At 42.0% G+C, this 21823-nt stretch overlaps 1 long non-coding RNA gene across 1 annotated transcript in view; it reads right to left on the bottom strand.

Moving 5' to 3' along the window:
- The window catches only part of LOC148151937 (uncharacterized), a 37626-nt gene extending 19817 nt beyond the window's left edge, over window positions 1–17809 (bottom strand). The window contains exon 1 of the long non-coding RNA XR_015759155.1: window positions 17598–17809. This is a non-coding gene — a long non-coding RNA (uncharacterized LOC148151937). The remainder of the gene's footprint in view (window positions 1–17597) is intronic.
- Between the last annotated feature and the right edge of the window lie 4014 nt (window positions 17810–21823).

Raw genomic sequence — 21823 nt, forward strand, 5'->3', positions numbered from 1 at the left:
CCTGTGTGTTGAGACTTAGCTGAACCTTTACTTTTAATCATTTTGACTGAAAATGTGTTGCTGGAAAAGCGCAGCAGGTCAGGCAGCATCCAAGGAGCAGGAGAATCGACATTTCGGGCATGAGCCCTTCTTCAGGAATGAGGAAAGTGTGCCAAGCAGGTTAAGATAAAAGATAGGGAGGAGGGACTTAGGGGAGGGGTGTTGGAAATGCGATAGGTACCGCCGTACCAACCAGTACCCTTCCACTGACACCCTCCTTCGACGGGCGGAAGGCTACTGGTTGGTACGGCGGTACCTATCGCATTTCCAATGCCCCTCCCCCAAGTCCCTCCTCCCTACCTTTTATCTTAGCCTGCTTGGCACACTTTCCTCATTCTTGAAGAAGGGCTTATGCCTGAAACGTCGGTTCTCCTGTTCCTTGGATGCTGCCTGACCTGCTGCGCTTTTCCAGCAACACATTTTCAACTCTGATCTCCAGCATCTGCAGTCCTCACTTTCTCCTTTTAATCATCTTCTCTTGCTTAAAAAAAGGTTTATATTGATTCCACCAACATCTAATTATCAAACTTTTCCTAAATAGCTTAGATGGGGAAGGTAAAAGCACCACTTCACCTGAGTTGTGGTGCAGAGTTCAGCAAGGCAGACCTTTCAGATAGCCGCCTTTTTGGATCCTCCGCCGAAAGGGGTTTTTGAGAGTGCCGTCAAGTTTGGGAGAAGCTCAGATTTGCTGCACTTGATGCCATGAATTAAAAAGTAGTGGAAGCTGTTTATACACGTGCACATTAGAGACTGAATTAGAAAGTCTGTGAAATTGCACACGGTGCCAGATTTGTACAGGATTGTATGGAAGTACATGAGGGGTACCTTTCCTGTATCAACTGCATAATGTGAAATTTACCACAGTTTGAAATATCCTTCACCCGTTACTTAATCTTTGTGTTACTTTACATTTAGTTTGTTATAATAAAAGCTTTAAAAAGTGAATCTTGTCCATGAATTCTCCTCACATTGGGATTGGGGGTGGGTGGGAATTCCTTCCTTCTAAATGTGATTCAGCTCATTGTGGATCACAACAAAGTGGGGGAGGGGAACTCATCTGGGTTTTTCAACAGCTGAGATGTGAAAATGGGTTCTCCGAAATTTCCAGAATTTAAATCAAAAAGATTTCATCCTTACTTTGCTGGCACATGTATTCAAAGAAAATCAACATGCCTGTAAGATTCAGATATTTTTGGAGAGAAAATGTTTAGTTCTTGATGTCAGAGAAGGTAAGAGACAGAGTATGGTGGAGGACGGTTGCTTTTCAGACTGGAGGCCTGTGATCAGTGGTCTGCCACAAGGATTGGTGCTGGGTCCACTGCTTTTCGTCATTTATATAAAATATTTGGATGTGAACATAGGAGGTATGGTTAGTATGTTCGCAGATGACACCAAAATTGGAGGTGTAGTGGACAGCAAAGAAAGTTACCTCATGAGTACAACAGGATCTTGATCAGCTGGGCCAAAGGGCTGAGGAGTGGCAGATGGAGTTTAATTTAGATAAATGTGAGGTACTGCTTTTTGGTAAAGCAAATCAGGGCAGGACTTATACACTTAATGGTAAGGTCCTAAGGAGTGTTGCAGAACAAAGAGACCTTGGAGTGCAGGTTCATCGTTCCTCAAAAGTGGAGTCACAGGCAGATAAGATAGTGAAGAAGATGTTTAGTAACTTTGCCTTTATAGGTCAGTGCATGAAGTATAGGAGTTGGGAAGTCAAGTTGTGGCTGTACAGAACATTGGTTAGACCAGTTTTGGAACACTGTGTCCAAATCTGGAACTCAGAAGAATGTTGTGAAACTTGTAAGGATTCAGAAAAGATTTACGAGAATGTTGCCAGGGTTGGAGGGTTTGATTATTGGGAGAGGCTGGACAGGCTGGGGCTGTTTTCCCTGGAGCACTGGAGGCTGAGGGGTGGTCTTATAGAGGTTTATAAAATCATGAGGGTCATGGATAGGTTGAATAGCCAAGGTCTTTTCTCTGGGATGGGGGAGTCCAAAGCTAGAGGACACAGGCATAAGACAATAGACAATAGACAATAGGTGCAGGAGTAGGCCATTCAGCCCTTCGAGCCTGCACCGCCATTCAATATAATCATGGCTGATCATTCCTAATCAGTATCCTGTTCCTGCCTTATCTCCATAACCCTTGATTCCACTATCTTTGAGAGCTCTATCCAACTCTTTCTTAAATGAATCCAGAGAGTGGGCCTCCACTGCCCTCTGGGGCAGAGCATTCCACAGAGCCACCACTCTCTGGGTGAAGAAGTTTCTCCTCATCTCTGTCCTAAATGGTCTACCCCGTATTTTTAAGCTGTGTCCTCTGGTTCAGCACTCACCCATCAATGGAAATATGTTTCCTACTGCCAGAGTGTCCAATCCTTTCATAATCTTATACGTCTCAATCAGATCCCCTCTCAATCTTTGAAATTCAAGGGTATACAAGCCCAGTCGCTTCAGTCTTTCAGTGTAAGGTAGATTAGATTAGATTACTTACAGTGTGGAAACAGGCCCTTCGACCCAACAAGTCCACACCGCCCCGCCGAAGCGCAACCCACCCATACCCCTACATTTACTCCTTACCTAACACTACGGGCAATTTAGCATGGCCAATTCACCTGACCTGCACATTTTTGGACTGTGGGAGGAAACCGGAGCACCCGGAGGAAACCCACGCAGACACGGGGAGAACATGCAAACTCCACACAGTCAGTCGCCTGAGGCGGGAATTGAACCCAGGTTTCTGGCGCTGTGAGGCAGCAGTGCTAACCACTGGGCCACCGTGCCGCCCACAAATGCCATTCCAGGAATTGACCTCGTGAACCTACGCTGCACTCCCTCAATAGCCAGAATGTCTTTTCTCAAATTTGGAGACCAGAACTGCACACAGTACTCCAGGTGTGGTCTCACCAGGGCCCTGTACAGCTGCAGAAGCACCTCTTTGCTTCTATACTCAATTCCTCTTGTTATGAAGGCCAGTTTGCTATTAGCCTTCTTCACTACCTGCTGTACCTGCATGCTTGAGAGGAGAAAGATTTGAAAGGGACCTAAGGGGTAAGTTTTTCAGGTAAAGTGTGGTGTGTGTATGGAATGAGTTGCCAGAGGAAGTAGTGGAGGTTGGTACAATTGCAACATTTAAAAGGCATCTGGATCGGTATATGAATAAGAAGGGTTTAGAGGGATATGGACCAAATTCTGGCAAATGGGACTAGATTAATTTAGGATATCTGGTTGGCATGGATGAGTCGGACTGAAGGGTCTGTTTCCGTGCTGTACATCTCTATGAGTCTTTGACTAAATCCACTGGAAAGTAGCCAGTGCAACCTCCTTTTTGGCCCACCCCCTGGATTGGGCACATCCTATTGGTCCTATATTGTTGCTTATGGGTAAATATAAAGAAAATTATGTTTTTCTTAACTGATAAGGTATTAGTCAACTCTTAAGCACAGAGAATCTACTGCAGACTGACTGAGGAAACTGATATCCCTAGTGGCACTCTGGAAGATGATTAAGGCAAAGAAGTGACTGTGAAGCTGTAGTGACTTGAAACAGCAACTTCAACAGTCAGTGCTGTGCTAATTGGTGCAATCTATCAGAAAACGGTTTTGGTGTCACTTGACCTTATCTAGTCAAGAGGATCTCGTCAATTTCAAACAAGATTTAACTCCCCCAGAAAATTCAATCAGTTGTAAAAACCAGTGCCAGCAGACAGAAGAAACTAATATTTAATGTTTCTTTTGTAACCCCATATTTAATGGCAACTGAGTTGATAAAGAAACAATCTTCATCCTCGGAGAGTTTAGATATTTGAGGAGATCAGCACTTTCTATATTTTCAACGTAAATTCCAGCATGTAATTTAAAACTAGAGTCATAGCGTCATAGAGATTAACAGCACAAAAGCAGACCCTTCGGTCCAACTCGTCTATGCCGACCAGATATCCCAACCTAATCTCATCCCATTTGCGAGCACTTGGCCCATATCCCTCTAAACCTTTCCTATTCATATACCCATCCAGATGCCTTTTAAATGTTGTAATTGTACCAGCCTCCATCACTTCCTCTGGCAGCTCATTCCATACACATACCACCCTGTGTGTGAAAAAGTTGCCCCTTAGCTCTCTTTTATATCTTTCCCCTCTCATCCTAAACCTATGCCCTTTAGTTCTGGACTTCCCCAACCCAGGGAAAAGACTTTGTCTATTTACCCTATCCATGCCCCTCATGATTTTATAAACCTCCGTAAGGTCACCCCTCAGCCTCCAACACTCCAGACAAAACAGCCTCAGCCTATTCAGCCTCTCTCTATAGCAAGCCCTCCAACCCTGGCAACATCCTTGTAAATCTTTTCTGAACCCTTTCAAGTTTCACAACATTCTTTTGATAGATCAGAATTTCGCACAATATTCCAAAAGTGGTGTAATCAATGTCCTGTACAGCTGCAACATGACCTCCCAACTCAATACTCTGACCAATAAAGGAAAGCATACCAAACGCCTTCTTCACTATCCTATCTACCTGCGACTCCACTTTCAAAGAACTATGAACTGACACTCCAAGGTCTCTTTGTTCTGCAACACTCCCTAGGACCTTACCATTAAGTGTATAAGGCCTGCTAAGATTTGCTTTCCCAAAATGCAGTACCTCACATTTATCTAAATTAAACTCCATCTGCCACTCCTCAGCCCATTGGTCCATCTGATCAAGATCCTGTTGTAATCTGAGGTAACCTTCTTTGCTGTCCACTACACCTCCAATTTTGGTGTCATCTGCAAACTTACTAACTATACCTCCTACGTTCACATTCAAATAATTTATATAAATGACGAAAAGCAGTGGACCCAGCACCGATCCTTGTGGCACACAATGGTCACAGGTCTCCAGTCTGAAAAACAACCATCCACCACCACTCTTTGTCTTCTACCTTCAAGCCAGTTCTGTATCCAAATGCCTCCTTCTCCCTGTATTCTATGAGATCTAATCTTGCTAACCAGTCTCCCATGATAAACTTCATTGAACGCCTTACTGAAGTCCATATAGATTATGTCTTCTGCTCTGCCCCCATCAATTCTCTTTGTTACTTCTTCAAAAAACTCAATCAAGTTCATGAGACATGATTTCGCGCATACAAAGCCATGTTGACTATCCCTAATCAGTCTTTGCCTTTCCAAATGCATGTAAATCCTATCCCTGAGGATTTACAATGAACTATTTTGTTAATTGTCAGCCTTAGGTCAAACTGCAGATTTTATAGAACACAAACGTCAGTGTTTGTGGAGATGAGGTCTATTCATTAAAATATCAATCATTTATAATTGATGAATTACAGAATTTTTACAATGCAGAAGGAGGCCACTTGGCCCATTGTGGCTGCACTGGCTCCATTATCTAGTCTGCCTCTATTATCTAGTGCCATATCTTGCCCTTTCCCATATCCCTGCAGAAAATTATTATCCAAAAGACTATCCAATGCTGTGTTGAATGCCTCAATTGAACCTGCCTCCACTACATTTCCAAACAGTGTATTGCATACCCTAATAACTTGCTGTGCAAGAATGTTTTTTTCATCAGATTACCCTTGCTTCATTTGCATATCATTTTCAATCCCTGACCTCTCATTCTTGAATGAATTATTACATGGCCTCATTCTAACTGAGAACAGGACCACATATTTATTTTTTATTGAATTCAGTTTTGTAAGCCTATTTCTAAAGCACCATAATACATTAATAGACATAAACCAGACTACAAATCAATCAATTTCTTATACAGGTTTTAAAGCTGATGAAGTTTCAGCTATAATATGGTACGGATTTCAGATCACATAGGTCTGTAACTTTTAAGACAGTTACATGACATTGTGATGTGTTTTATTCCATACTAAAGGTACTTGCCTCATCATTAGCCATTCTCTGTGTAATGGAGCTAATGTAGTATGTTCATTCAGTCCATTATCGTGTGTATAATGTACAGTAATATCACAGAATCCAGATTATGGGCTGAATCTAATACTTCTTTACCCAAGTCTGAGTTCATCAAGCTTTTTTGAGGGGTTGGTTTGCCTTATTTTATCAAACCAACTGGATTAATTACTTGCAATACCCCTGCAGTGTCTCTCATGTCCATTATCTCTTTTTACCACACTCCATTTCCAGAATAACTTAGCACTCAGCAGATATCTGGAATTCACCAGCTCCCTTATGCCTACACCATCTTTTGAAGTGTGTACACGGAGCAGCCCTGTCAGACATTTGTCAGATGTAGCAGACGGGGAAATCAGTGTCTTGCTGGACAAGGTGGTACCCAGGTAGGGCTTACTTTTCCCCAGGTGAAGGCCATGGAGGCACTGACACCAGACCATGCCAGTTAGGCCTGAGATTGTCATCTGGTTCAGTGCAATCTCGGCCATCTGGAGGAATGCAGAATGGCCATGAGGATCAATGACATTCTCAAATCCACCAGCAGAAGTGGCACCATCTTCTTTCCAGTACCTCACATCCACACTGCCACTGTACCCATCTACTACTCAGACACATCTTCTACCACTCTCATTAATGTCTGCAACGTCTTCCCTCACTCACTGTCACTAACCTGAAAACCACTCACCCTGAATGCCCTCTGCTTTGCCTAATCACTCGGCGAGGCCCTCATCCTAACCTGCGCAAAATGTTATAGCTGTATCACCCACTTTTATCTCTCCAAATAGCTGCCTGTCTCATTCCAGGATGAGAGCAACATATAAAAGAGCACAAAGATGGGTTGTGTGCTGCTTGATATTTTCACCCCTAATGCAGGGACCATCCTGACTCTGACTGCCCCAAATCGCTAATGAACTGTTTCCAAGCGCCAGGATTGATATTGGAGGTAACGACCTTAAGAAAAAGAAACAGAAATAGCCATTCATCCCTTTCAGCCTGCTTCGCCATTCAATAAGATCACGGCTGATCTGACATTCCTTCCCTCCATTTTCCTGCCCTTTCCCTCTAACCCTTGATTCGCCTACCGATCACAAATCTATATATCTCAGCCTTAACTATACAGAAGAACTCCGCCGTCACAGCTCTCTGTGGTAAGGAGCTCCGAAGACGCACAACCCTCTGAGAGAAGAAATTCCGTCTCATCTCAGTCTTAATTTGGCAACCCTTTATTCTGTGACTGTGTCCTCTGCTTCTAGACACTCCCATGAGAGGAAACATCCTCTCAGCACTTCCTCTGTCGATCCCTTTAAGAATCCTGTATATTTCAGTGAGATTACTTCTCATTATTCTAAACTTCACTGAATAGACTCCCAACCTGTTTAACCTATGTCCATAAAATAATCCCTCCCTACCAATCTCTGGGTAAAGAAGCTAATATTGAAATCACTGGTAGATTAATCAATTATTGTTTTCTATCTATGCCCCAGAAGTTTGAGTATCTCCACAAGTGAAAACATACTCTCTTTGTACTCACCATCAATTTCTTCATCATTTTAAAGAATTTCACTCCATCACTCTTTAGCCCACTCTAGAGAACTGTGCCCAGTCTTTTAGTCTGTCTCGACTATACACTCTCAGTTCGCGTAACACCGTGAAAATAACCAGTAATAATAGTCAGCTACATATATTTTAGAGGCTTGCTATTATATTTTCTCTTATATTTATCAATCAGTTCAATGTTATCACCAGTCAGTAAGTGTGGGAGAAGCGGGAGGAAGGTGCCTCAGAGTCTCCTTGCTCCAACCTCGAAAAACTAGGAAGCTATCCCTGGTAAACTCCTATTACTACACAGGAAAAAGCCTCTGAAATCATTTGCTGGTAAATCCACGGCTCATATAGCAAGAAAGAAGTTTATTCTGATTAAAGACACCAATGAGATTACTCATTGTACTAATGCACCCATTAAAATATGTTTATGCATGCAAAATCCTTCGTTCTTCATTTGATTCCAAAAGATTTTGCTCTTGTTCATGGCTTATGAGGTGTGACTGCTGCACATTAAAGAAGGACATAAAGAGCTGAATTGCCTGTTTGATTTGGGCCAACTGAACAGAAGGCTGATTGTAGATTTATATTCCTAACCTTGGACAGTTTGATCATGACATTGCAATCAGAAAACCACAAAACTGAACAGACAGTTATTAAATTCTAAAATGCTCGATACTGAGTGTCACCTTCAAGGCTCCAATTAACCTTACCCACCCCACACAAAAGTGGCAGCTGAATGGTTAAAATAGTGCCACTATTTTTAAATGCCACCTGTTAATAGCCATTTTAGATTAGATTACCTACAGTGTATAAACAGGTCCTTTGGCCCAACCAGTCCACACTGACCCTCCGAAAAGTAATCTACCCAGACCCATTTCCCTCTGACTAATGCACCTAATACTATGGACAATTTAGCATGGCCAATTCACAGACCTTTGGACTGTGGGAGGAAACCCAGTCCAACATGGGGAGAATGCGCCACACAGACAGTCATCCAAGGCTGGAATGGAATCTGGGACCCTGGTGCTGTGAGGCAGCAGTGCTAACCACTGAGCCACCATGCCACCCTAAACTCACCTAGATTGGCTGAACATTTGTGATCAGCAAAATGTCTGTTTGCATGACTAATCCATCCACTTTATTGTGAATGCTCTATGCATGAAGACACATTTTTTAAGGCTTTTAACATTCATAGTCCTGATCTCAATATTTTGTAATGTGGACTTGTTGGATTCTTACCTTTGAATTCTCTGCCTGTTACTTTTCCATGCTGGCTTTTGGTTTCTTCTTTGTTTCTCTATCTTCTGTCTCCCTGTATAAGTTCTCAACCCCCTGCCACTTTAGATTAAGCCCTCCTCGCACTAGTAAATATACCTTCTCGGATTTCAGTGCCAGTCCTGTCCAGATGCAACCTGTACAGTGTGAACAGGTCCTATCTCCTCCAGAACTCATTACCTTCACTGTGATGCTGACTGTGGTACACTCTGCCCCAATTAAAACTCTGATATCTCTTGAACTACAAATCCAAAAAGTTCTACAAGCACCCAAAGCACAAATAAATCTGGTAGAGTTGATTTCTGTGATTTACTGTGATTTATTTAAAGGCACACTCACCCATAGATTAGTGAATGAGTCTTTGTTATGCCTTATTCTCTATAATAAGCTTTATTGCTTGTAACATGTTATATCAGTTTCACTTGAATATGGGAACAAATGGAGGATGACAAATATCAGCAGTTGCCCCATAAACCAACAATAACAGCAGCTTGCCTAATTAAATGACAGAAGCTGAGTGGGGCCTGTTCATCAGAGGCCATGCCATCCAACCGAATGTCCAATCATTTCCATGGAGTTATCAAGGATCAGTGCATCAGGAGAGTGCACTTCATCACTTGAAACTTTTAAAAGCTCTGCAACCTCCTGCAACTAAACCGACTGACCACTTCTCTGAGCGTATGCATGCTAAGGGCTGCCAAACTCACCACATCCTCCTTTTTGTATTCTTTCATGGCACTGGCAAGGCCAACATTTGTTGACCATCCCTAATTACCCTTGAGCTGAGAGACTTGCTAAACTATTACAGAAGGTAGTTACGAGGCAATCACAAAACAGTGGACCTGGAGTCACATGTAGGCCAGACCAGATTAAGATGGCAGATTTGTTTCCCCAGAGGACATGGATGAACCAGACAGGTTTTTACAACAATCAGATTCCTAGTCACTATTATTGAGAATAGCTTTATATGTCTGATGGTTTTTAATCGAATTAAACATTCCACCAGTTGTCATGATGGGATTTCACTGACTTTAATCTCCACTACTAGTTCAGTATCAATATCAATTTGCCAGCATCTGCCCCTTGGTGTTATTGGTACCACCACTGGTCAGTCTACAACAGTGAACAATAGTTGCATCTCATAGTCTTGCATTAAGCTGGCTATCCAGTCTCTATTCATTATGACTGAGCAGTATGTCACCTACTTCACTGGCCACAACAGTTAACTGAAGAGCACTTGGTAATTTGCAGCAGTGATTATTTTACTCTTCACAACAAGATTGACAGTGCACTAGTTGTCTTCCCTGCAGCATAACACCGAGCAGTAATTTTCATGAATTAGAAAATCTACCATTCCATTAATGTCTAGTTAGGTCCAATTGTAGGGTTATAGAAGGAGAGGAATAATAACTTGGGATGAGAGAAGGATGATGGAGTTAATTTGTGGGTAACAATGAGAGTGCAGAAAGTGCTTGAGGCTTCCATGAAAATTACACACACCATTGCTAATCTTGGAAATTTGTTGCACAGTTCAAAGAATCTGGCCAGAAATCAAAATGGGGTAAAGGAGTTAATGTTTCCCATTTTGTCCAAGTGAAGGGATATTGAATAAATCGTGAGTCAACTGGATGGAGATGCAAGATCAATTAGTTCTCCTTTTGATGATCTGATGCCCAAGAAACCAACATTAGCCCATGGCTCAGAGGTTACATTCCAACAAGATCCCATCTACAAACCAGAGCTTCAGTACACTGAGTGCTGAAAAGCATTTTGTTTTGTGTATGGCAGGGATGAAGGGAAGGAGCTAGTATCTCCAAGGAATGCACATGTAGAGGCAGCAGTGTTGTCAGACTTAAAAACTCCAATTTCCCAGGTAGATTCTCGTGGCTAACAAGGGAGTCAATGGTACATCAATGTAAACAAGGCAAGACTCTTTCAACTCTGTTCCGAGGGTGACAGAGGGAAGCTCACTAGTGCCGGAGGACGTTGCTTTCATCACCTCACAAATCTATAGACCTCCAGACTGACCTTCACAATAGTGGGTTGGGGTAAGGCCAGAGTTAGTCCACCAGTTGTCATGGTGGGATTTCACTGACTTTAATCGGCTTAGCATTCGGTTAGAGATTTACGGACAGAGGGGAATCTTCAAAGAATAAGCTGACCAGAAGGATCCCTGATTTTACTAGCGTATCTCCTCAAGTCTGTGTCACAAATGCACAAAACAACCTTGCCTTTAGTCTGGGGGTTGTGGTCCAGATGTGGAGGAATTAGTGCAGAATGGTCTTGGATAGGAGCAGCAATGACCAGATCCACCTGAGGTAGCTGTCCTTCTCTGTCCTGACACAGAGACTCCAGACGTGCAGGATGTCAGGAGCCAGTGCAATGAGAGACAGTGACATGAAATCGGAAATATTGCAAATGCTACAGATAGAGCAGCTGAGAGGGAATGCCAGGGGCACTGTGGGCTGTCTCACCAGTTACTCATTCAAGGCTTGCATCCACAAAGACTAGGAGGCAATCCCATGCAGATGGCATTAAAAGTGCTCCAAATGTCTTTGCCAATAGCTCCTTCCAGGGTTCAACTGGGCATCTGTGTGAAATTTCCTAGTAGGCTACGCACAAGTATATCCGAAATGTGACAGGATGCTCTTTTCAGAAGATACTATAATTTTGTGAGACTCTATGTGAATCCCACCAGTCAGCCAGAACATTGAGTTTTGTTGAAATCACAGAATTCCCACTGGTGGATAGGGTTTTATTGATTGCACCTATGAGGCCCTTAGAGCACACTGGCAACAGTTAGCTGCAGTCATTAGCTGGAAGGGTTTCCATTCTGCGAATGAACAACTGGTGTGAGATCAAAAGAACCAGATGAGGAGGAACTTCTTCAGCCAGAGGTTGGTGAATCTGTTTAAGACAGGTAGATAGGTTCTTGATTAGTAAGGGGATCAAAGGTTACAGGGAGACAGCTAGAGAATGGGGTTAGGAAAAATGTCAGTCATGATCAAATAGAGGAGCAGTATTGATGGGCCGAATGGCCAAATTCTGCTCCTAGGTCTTATGGTCTAATATCAGATTTCTGCTCCCTACCCAGGGAGATTTCACTCACATATCTGAGCCAGCTTGATAAATGGAGGTTTGCTCATTGGAGACAGGGGAGACTCTTGTTAGGAATTGGCTACATGTCACAGAGGAGATGGCTACATGTCACAGAGGAGAGGTATAATGCAGCATTGCCACAACAAGGGCAACAATGGAACAGACGATATGCCTGCTGAAAATGAGGCTTCCAATACTAGGGCTGCTCTGGTTGAGCACTTCAGTTTTCACCACAAAGAGTGCCCAAAATCACTGGGGTTTGCTGCAACTTGTTTATGAAAGGAGAGGTGTGTTTTCAGAGAGAGAGATGGAGAAATCAAATGTATCCTCATGAAAGGAAGAATAGGAGAAACCATGGTGATACTGATGAAGGTCTGAGTGTTGTAGAAGAAGAGAAAGAAGTTGATGCAATAGTACAATGAGGCAGATAGCCCTTGACCCCAATTCACTGTTGGGTACAGGGTTAGTTCCTGAACACAGCAGACCATCTCACTGATAGTACCATAATCACATGATAGACATGATGCAGAGATTACTCCGGTGAAGGAGCACGACCTTAGACCTCATCTGGAGTGTAATGTAAGGTGGCTGGGAGCTCGACATCTCGGGAATTCATATTTTTGTTTGTTTCCAAAATTTCTGTTGACCACATTTAAAACTGTTAGTTTACATTGAATCTGTGAGTATTGTTATCCTTTGCTTCTGTCAATTTCTGATGAAATGCAATCAAGTTGCATAGAATATAATGGTCATACAGCATTGTATCCTCAGAGCTAGCGGCAGAGTTGCAGTTCTGGCTACCACTGCATGCTCCATGACCTTGAGTATTTGGATGGAGAAATAATGAGTCTTACGCTGGAGCTGTGATATATGCATGCTATATTGAAAGGTAGATGCAGTCTAAGAACATCACAGATGTAATCATGTCTGCCTGACATCTTTCGTTGAAACTTTATTGCTAGAACAGCACAGCAGGTCAGGCAGCATCCAGGGAACAGGAGATTCGACGTTTCGGGCACAGGCCCTTCTTCAGGAATGAGCAGAGAGTGTTCAGCAGGAGAAGATAAAAGGTAGGGAGGAGGGACTTGGAGGAGGGGCGTTGGAAATGTGATAGGTGGAAAGAGGTCAAGATGAGGGTGATAGGTCGGAGTAGGATGGAGGCGGAGAGGTCAAGAAGAAGACTGCAGGTCAGGAAGGCGGTGCCGGGCTGGAGGGATTCGGCTGAGACAAGGTGGGGGGAGGGGGGATGAAGAAACTGGTGAAGTCCAAGTTCATCCCCTGTGGTTGGAGGGTTCCCAGTCGGAAGATAAGGCGCTCCTCCTCCGACCGTCGCGTTGTTGTGGTTTGGCGGTGGATGAGTCCAATGACCTGCATATCCTCGGTGGAGTGGGAGGGGGAGTTGAAATGCTGTGCTACAGGGTGGTTGGGTTGGTTCGTCCGGGTGGCCCAGAGGTGCTCTCTGAATCGCTCCGCAAGTAGGCGGCCTGTCTCCCCAATATAGAGGAGGCCACACCGGCTGCAGCGGATGCAGTAGATGATGTGGGTGGAGGTGCAGGTGAATCTGTGGCGGATATGGAAGTTTCCTTTGGGGCCTTGGAGAGAAGTGAGGGGGGAGGTGTGGGTGCAAGTGTTGCACCTCCTGCGGTTGCAAGGGAAGGTGCCGGGAGTGGAGGTTGGGTCGGTGGGGGGTGTGGATCTGACAAGGGAGTCGCGGAGGGAGTGGTCTCTACGGAAAGCTGAAAGGGGAGGGGAGGGAAATATATCCTTGGTGCTGGGGTCTGTTTGGATGTGGCGGAAGTGACGGCGGATGATGCGCTGTACGTGGAGATTGGTGGGGTGGTAGGTGAGGACCAGTGGGGTTCTGTCCTGGTGGCGGGTGGATACTCCCTTGTCAGATCCACACCCCCCACCGACCCAACCTCCACTCCCGGTACCTTCCTTTGCAACCGCAGGAGGTGCAACACTTGCGCCCACACCTCCCCCCTCACTTCTCTCCAAGGCCCCAAAGGAAACTTCCATATCCGCCACAGATTCACCTGCACCTCCACCCACATCATCTACTGCATCCGCTGCAGCCGGTGTGGCCTCCTCTATATTGGGGAGACAAGCCGTCTACTTGCGGAGCGATTCAGAGAGCACCTCTGGGCCACCCGGACGAACCAACCCAACCACCCTGTAGCACAGCATTTCAACTCCCCCTCCCACTCCACCGAGGATATGCAGGTCATTGGACTCATCCACCGCCAAACCACAACAACGCGACGGTCGGAGGAGGAGCGTCTTATCTTCCGACTGGGAACCCTCCAACCACAGGGGATGAACTTGGACTTCACCAGTTTCTTCATCCCCCCTCCCCCCACCTTGTCTCAGCCGAATCCCTCCAGCCCGGCACCGCCTTCCTGACCTGCAGTCTTCTTCTTGACCTCTCCGCCTCCATCCTACTCCGACCTATCACCCTCATCTTGACCTCTTTCCACCTATCACATTTCCAACGCCCCTCCTCCAAGTCCCTCCTCCCTACCTTTTATCTTCTCCTGCTGAACACTCTCTGCTCATTCCTGAAGAAGGGCCTGTGCCCGAAACGTCGAATCTCCTGTTCCCTGGATGCTGCCTGACCTGCTGTGCTGTTCCAGCAATAAAGTTTCAACTTTGATCTCCAGCATCTGCAGACCTCACTTTCTCCTGCCTGACATCTTTCGTCAAGGTAAATGCCTTGAAATGAATTCTATCATGCATTAATCTTTTTTAAAAAAATAAAATATCAACAAGATTAGACTTTTCAGTTCCTGGAGCCTGGTCCACCATTCAAATAGATCGTGACTGATCTATTACCATAGTAATGTTTTCCCCACACTATCCTCATATCCCTTGATACCTTTAAAATGCTGACATCTAACTAACTCTGCCTTGATTATATTCAATCATTGATCCCCCACAGTCCTTTGGGTTGGAGATTTATAATGATTCATCACACATCCAACAAATATATTGAACCTCATCCCAGTCTACGCGACTACTTCTTATCCTGAAACTTGTTCAAGATTTCCCCCACCCCAACCTCCCTCCACCCATAGAACCAACCAAGCATCCTTGTTTACCCAGTCTATTGAGCCCTGCAGAGTTTTTTTTATGGTCAACTGATGCAAATTCCTAATTCTTTCAGCTCTGGGGATTACATTAACACATTCTGCCATCTTGCAATTAGTGTAGGTAACATTAGCTGCAGTTCCTCAATGGCAAACGTATCCTTTCTCAGGTTAGGAGGCGATGACTGAACACAATGCTGTAAGGGTACAACCAACCCAAGATACTATTTGCAGCAATACAGTTTTATTCAGCAACCCAATTCATCTTAGAATTAAGGTCACCAAATCTTAATTAAGGTTTACTAGTTGGTTACTGCAGATTAAATATTTCAATGACTCAATGACAAGTACATTAGGGACACTTTGGGACATCAACACTTACTGCTCTCACATCGTTTGAAAAATACTTTGTGGGCAGAATCTTACCAGGCTCTGAATGGCATGGGCTATGCCAAGATTTGTGGTTGAATCAAATGAGATGTTCATTGTGATGTCAAGAGCATTTTTGGAGCATTTCTTCAGTCCACCTTATAACTAGTCCACACTGCTGCTGCTGAGTGTGGTGGTGGAGGGAATGGATTTTTTTTTATTCATTAATGGGATGTAGACATTGCTGGCCAAGCCACTATTTATTGCCCATCCCTAACTGCCGAGTTGAGAGTCAACCATATTGTTGTGGGTCTGGAGTCAAATGTAAGCCAGACCAGGTAAGAATGGCTTTGAAAGTTGGTGCAGCCCCAATGGAACTTCTGTGAGTTCGCCCATAAACAGTGCTTTATAAAATGGGCCAAAGAGAGGGTGTCATTCTCATTTTGAGGCTTCAAACAGGAAGTAAAGTGATGAGTTTGGTCAAAGGTGATGAGAGAATATGTTTGGTCTCATCACGAGAATCACTCCACCAAAACCCAATGTGATTTGCACTTAGGCAAAAAAAAAGAAAGATTTCGCCCTGCATTTTGTTTATCCCACTTAAGTGGATAAATTCACATTTTTAAACATATTAAGTTACTTGTTTAGATTCTCTGCTGTTTCCTTATTCCCATCATAAATTGTCCTGTCTCTGCCTGTAATTTAGCCATATTTGTTTCGCTAATCGTTTCCTTTTTTTCACCTATGTAGAAGTGTTTACAGCCTGTTTTATTGTTTCTTGTTAGTTTACTTTCTGTATCAGTTTTTCTGACCTCCTTTGCTGAAGACTAAAATGTTCACAATCCTCAGACTTAATCCGTTTTTAACAATGGTATAAGCTTCTTTCTTTTATCTAATGCTACTTTTAACTGCTTTTTTTAGGCACGGTTGGAATGCTTTTCCTGATGAGTTTTATACTTTAATGATTACATTTTATTGAAAACAGTGTCCTAATACTTTAAATTCTGGCCATTTCCTGGCTATCATAACATATTATATTGTAGTTTCCCGATCCAGCATTGTTGTTTTGCCCTTCACACCTTTGTAGTTCCCTGTGTATAGATTTAATAGTCTACATTATTTTCAAACTTAATGTAAAATTTCATCATATCAATCACTTCTCCCTAAAGACTGCCTTGCAGTGACGATTAATTTGCCGTTTCTCATTGTACAATACTAAGATCTAAGATAACATTTTCACTAGTTGCTTCCTTAGCGCTCTGTTTTAGAAAACTATCTTTATACAATCCAGGTATACATCCCCAAATTCATTAGGGGTAATTAGATTTATACATAGATAAAATCCATTATGATTATTTTATTAACCCTTGATAATTGCACCTCTAATTTCTTCATTTATACCACGTCCTAAATTATCACCACTTTTTAGTAGCCTCGAAAGAACTACTGCCAATATTTTCTGTCCTTTGTTGTTTATAGGCTCAACCCAAACTGCTTCCATAGCTTAATTTCCTGTTCCAAGGTTTTCTCTTACAATTGTACAGATGTTATCCTTGGATAACAGTGCTGCCTTTTCCTTTTTGTCTATTCTTCCTAAATGTTGAATATCCTTGAGGATTCAGTTCCCAGCTTTGGTCACCAGGTAATCAAATCTCCTTAATGGAAGTTGGATCATACCCATTTTTTTCCATTTATGCCATGAATTCATTTATCTTGTTGTGAATGTTACATGCATTAAGATAGAGTGCCTTTACTTTTTGCCTTGTTAACATTTTTCTGTATTTTGTTCCACTGTTTTATTTCTGCCACCTTTAAATTTTGCTTATTTTGTTTTGCCGCCATTACCAGCTTTATTGTATTACAATCTGCATCTCTCAGGTTCCCATTCCCTTACCGAGCTAGCTTAAACTCTCCTGGTATTTGTCTGATGCTCCTCAATCTGGCTGGCAGTTACCCATTCCCCGAATACCTGAAGTTTTTTAACCTGTAGTACAACCACATTCCTAAACATGCCATCCACATAATTCTCAGCCTTGGAGATGCACTTTCACAGGAGTCCTGAAACCCAGAGCTCAGGTTTCTGCGATTAATGACATTTCCTACACATGTGATCATGTAGGCCAAAAGAACAAGTCACAATCTCCCACATGTCACAGGATGCACATTCCATATGAATGCCATGCCTTAAAGTCACATGTTTTTTACAGACTGTTTATTATAAACTGCACATTGGAATACAGAAGGTAGAATTGTTTACTAGCCACTCACCAATGAGCTTCCTCCTCTGTGTCAATGTCACTTTTAATTCCTGAAGTCCATCTTTCAATCTGACTGTGCTCTATTCTAGCTGACCATTTTGTAAGCTCCTGCTCCTTTGCACCACTCTCCAATTAACCATTTATAGCTAATTATTTTCTTCATGATTTTTTAAAATTAATGCTTCTCCTCATCACTACTCAACGTACAACTATAAACCTTATCACTTGGATATAACACAAAATGGAGAAAAGCTTGTTCATCCTTTTCCGATTAATATGACCTCACGGCTCCATGATCAACATTATAAATTGCTTCTGTATTCTCTCTGGTGTTTCTAATCACATTCTTATAATATGATTTAATCATATTATGATACCATACTCTTAGACATGTTTGCAAAGCTTTCACATTAAGGGGATAATTATATCACAGGCTTCTCGTGAGCTATCTTAAAATTGATACTGACACAAACAACAGCTGTCTCGATGCTTCAGCCATTGTATAAGCTCCCACTAAATTTCTAGCATACAATCGAATCACTAATTCAGGTAATCAACGTTGAGTTTTTAAAGGCTAGAAATCACGATTGGCAATGGTAATGAATAAGTAGTTAAGGCATCTGTCTTATTTTTTTCAATAAAAGTGGCTTAATGCCTATATCGAAATAATAAACAAGGACAGTCTTTTGAACTGATTTATTTGTATGCTAATATCAAAACTTTCTGACTTAATGTGACCTTTTATTTCGGTTCATGGTAGAAAACTATGTATAAAATAGATAATACTAAATGCGTTCAGCTGAAGTGGAAAAGCTACTTTCAAAATCCATTTTGTTCAGGCTTTTTTTTATTAGACCCATTACACGGAATGAAATCATTTCCATAGAGACAGCACTGGATTCTTTCTTTACCTGCACACTGGGAAATTGTTGTGTTGACAGGCTAGACTCTGCTAGGTGATGGTAAGTCTAGAATTTTGGTCACGGCTATCACTTGTTGATACAATCCCATTAAATCATTAAACAAGGTTAATTAATTAATGCAACCTAAGTTGAATCCAATGCACCAATAAAAATGTTTTACTTTGTTTCAAATTTTTTATCAAAAATATAGTTACTCTTTCGGGTTTAGGTGGAATAACCTCAAATCATTTTTTTTATTTTGATATTTAACATTTATTACGTGTTTAAAGGGTTCACACTGCAATCACAGGATTTATTCTATCGTATTTAACATCAGCTGTCAATTAGAGAGTCATAGAGTCATAAAGATGTACAGCATGGAAACAGACCCTTCGGTCCAACCCGTCCATGCCAACCAGATATCCCAATCCAATCAAGTCCCACCTGCCAGTACCTGGCCCATATCCCTCCAAACCCTTCCTATTCATATATCCATCCAGATGCCTTTTAAATGTTGCAATTGTACCAGCCTCCACCACTCCCTTGGCAGCTCATTCCATACACGTAACACCGTCTGCATGAAAAACATTGCCCCTTAGGTCTCTTTTATATCTTTCCCCTCTCACCCTAAACCTATTGTCACAATTGTCACAAGAATTTTCATTTGAATTTAGTCTGCCTATGAGGAGCTTCTCCTTGTCCATAGTTCATATTGATTTACAGTCATTATGGTGTATCTGAAATACAAAGCAATTTGTTTTGTTTTGAAAGAAAGTGAAGAGAGTTATTTCAGGCTTTTTAAAAAAATTCATTAATGGGATGAGGGCATTGCTGGCGAGATCAGCGTTTATTGACCATCTCTAAGTGCTGTGGTCCAGAGTCATGTATAGGCTAGACCAGGTAAGGATGGTAAGTTTCCTTCCATAAAGGACATTACTGAACCAGATTTTGTTTTCCTGATAATGGATTATGTTCATCATTAGACTTATAAATCCATTTTTAAAAATTATTGAATTCGAATTCCACCATTTGTCATCGTGGTCTTTGAACCTGGGTACCTGGAACATTACTTGGGCCTCTACATTAATAGTCTGGTGATAACCACTAAGCCTTTGCCTACCCTCAATTGGTCATTGAGGAAGAGGTCTTGTGGAGTAATGGTGATGTTTCTGCCTCTGAGTCAAAAGGGCAGGTTCAAGTCCCAATCTACGACCTGATGGCCAAACAAATGCATTTCAAGTTGTCATAAGGTTGTATTTTAACTGCTGAATGGTTTCAACAGATATGAATAGCAGGCAGTAAGAGTGGCAGAGCAATGTCATGGAAAGAGATTGGACCACAACCATCTCAGTCCATAGCTCAAGTCTACTACATACATAGAAAAATGTCTGTCACTGCAACAATTTGTACTTCATACAGCAGAGAGCTGTCTGGCTAAAGTGACCGGATAGCTAGTGTGGATCTGATTGGTCACAACAACAATGCACACCAAATTAAGTACTTACCTTCTAGTCCCTCCCATGGTAGACATTTTCATGGACATTGTGATGTAATCAGTGGAGCTTGCCTTTGGCTGGAGAGTTGAAGTTGGTGAATAGTCATTATTACAAACAGGCGAGGATGGCTGATTCAGCTCCACTTTTTTAAATAACCTCTTAGTCACTCGAAACAAAGATATTTGAAAATTTCTTTTTAATGTGCAGTTTAATTGCATGGCAATTGAAGATATAATTATCTATATCAAAATGAAGGAGCAAATTATAATACTAGCTTTAGAGAAAGAAATAGGAATCTTATTGCCTTCTAACACTGAGGAAAAGTAATTAAAATGTGACATCAAAACACATATAAGAACATAATCAGTGTAAAATGGAGACAGCATTGTGCAGAGAAGAAATGAAAGGTTATGCATTTTAAAAATACTTGGGAGTCCTTGAGGATTTGATGTTTTTTTAAATCTGAGCTCACAGTTATTTAACCATTGACTTGTATCCTAAGCAATGATGAAATCTGTAAATATAATTGAGTTCTGGGTCAATGGCTTTTTTCCCAATTTGTTGTGTCACTGGCAATTGTATTCTGAGGTGATGAGAGAAACAGGCAGGGAGAGAGAAAATTTTCCAGTACTTGCTTAGAAATACCTTTTCGTTCTTTCTGTTCTGATGTTGAAAAGCAGCTGTTGAAGTATAGTTTGATACATATTCCTAAATCTGGTTTCAATGTCTTTTAAAGCTGCATAATTGGCAGGCAAACCATTAATCTTCCAATATGCAAATTAGATTGCTATTTCTTTCTTTGTAAAAATGTAAAAGTTTGCAGTTACAACAATCAAATGACACCAGGTTATAGTAAATTTGTACACCCCAGTCCAACACCGGCATCTCCAAATCATAACAATCAAATGACAGAAGATAAAATTTGATAGTCCATAGTGGGCGGCACGGTGGCACAGTGGTTAGCGCTGCTGCTTCACAGCGCCAGAGACCCGGGTTCAATTCCTGCCTTAGGCGACTGACTGTGTGGAGTTTGCATGTTCTCCCTGTGTCTGCGTGGGTTTGCTCCGGTTTCCTCCCACAGTCCAAAGATGTGCAGGTCAGATGAATTGGCCATGCTAAATTGCCCGTAGTGTTAGGTAAGCGGTGGTAACTTAGGTATGGGTGGTTGCGCTTCGGCGGGGCGGTGTGGACTTGTTGGGCCGAAGGGCCTGTTTCCACACTGTAAGTAATCTAATATAATTTACCATTATCATAGTATCATTGACATATCGACTGAAATCTATCCTAACTCATAAACCTCACTTCCTTGACAGACATGTCTGAAATGATTTGTGTCTAGATGACAGTGTGTACATTATACTTTCAATATCTTTAGCAGCAATGTTTGCACCATCATTTCATGACTGACAATGATGTAAAGAGTAATTTTTAAAAATTTATTTCTGGTAAGAACCCCTATCTGCTGTTTTTGCATATTCAAAACATAGAAACAAAAGAAACTTGAAACAAGAATATATTCTCATCAAAGATCCTCTATCAATAAATACTTTGTATTTGCATTATTTTGGATTTTCTATAAGATAGTCATTCCTTAAACTGTAATCAGTACTTGGGAAATTGTTGTCACTATGAAATGACTAATTTTTTGTACTTGCCACTTCTACTATGATGTTTATTTAAAGACCAAATGGCAAGGTCTTGTTAGAGTAGGGTATCTCACCACCTAACCATAAATTAAACTGCTATCTGAACTAGTAAACTTCAAATGTTTTGTAGTGTAATTTGGTAGTTTGCTAGAAAGTGTAAACTGACCCAGGCTGTTAGTGGGCAATGGACTA

The sequence above is a fragment of the Chiloscyllium plagiosum genome, unplaced genomic scaffold, assembly GCF_037043375.1.
Source record: "Chiloscyllium plagiosum isolate Xiang-an unplaced genomic scaffold, Cpla_swu_hap1 HiC_scaffold_2, whole genome shotgun sequence".
NCBI classification, from domain to species: Eukaryota; Metazoa; Chordata; class Chondrichthyes; order Orectolobiformes; family Hemiscylliidae; genus Chiloscyllium; species Chiloscyllium plagiosum.